Source organism: Penaeus monodon, chromosome 28 (genome assembly GCF_015228065.2).
Source record: "Penaeus monodon isolate SGIC_2016 chromosome 28, NSTDA_Pmon_1, whole genome shotgun sequence".
Taxonomy (NCBI): Eukaryota; Metazoa; Arthropoda; class Malacostraca; order Decapoda; family Penaeidae; genus Penaeus; species Penaeus monodon.
The window spans coordinates 26,476,331-26,476,635 of record NC_051413.1 but is presented as its reverse complement, the minus strand read 5'-3'; the positions used below and the strand labels follow the sequence as shown (position 1 = coordinate 26,476,635).

The window sequence follows — 305 nt, the reverse complement described above, 5'->3', positions numbered from 1 at the left end:
ATGGGTGCTGAATATTTTTACAGACGCTGAATCCAGAAGATTCGGATTTATTTAATGAAAGTGTAGTTAGTAGAGGAAAACCCGGAGGATTAGTAGGAAAAATACATACACTGTTTACTGTGTACCCTGAAATGTAAAAGGTAGATTAGGATCTAATAGTATCATCATCATTGATAGTTGTTTTGTTACCTCATTTGTTGCTGTTTTCATGCATACATCACTATTAACATATTTGGGTAGCTTTTTTCGTATGGTCTGTCTGCAAACCAAATTGGAGAGACATACCTGTGTTTGGTTTATATGTT

At 34.4% G+C, this 305-nt stretch overlaps 1 protein-coding gene across 1 annotated transcript in view; it reads left to right on the top strand.

Moving 5' to 3' along the window:
* LOC119591446 (3-hydroxy-3-methylglutaryl-coenzyme A reductase-like) overlaps positions 1-305 on the top strand; it is a gene marked incomplete in the record, with an annotated part of 71,751 nt that overhangs the window by 70,764 nt on the left and 682 nt on the right. The window contains 1 exon segment of the mRNA XM_037940187.1: positions 13-305.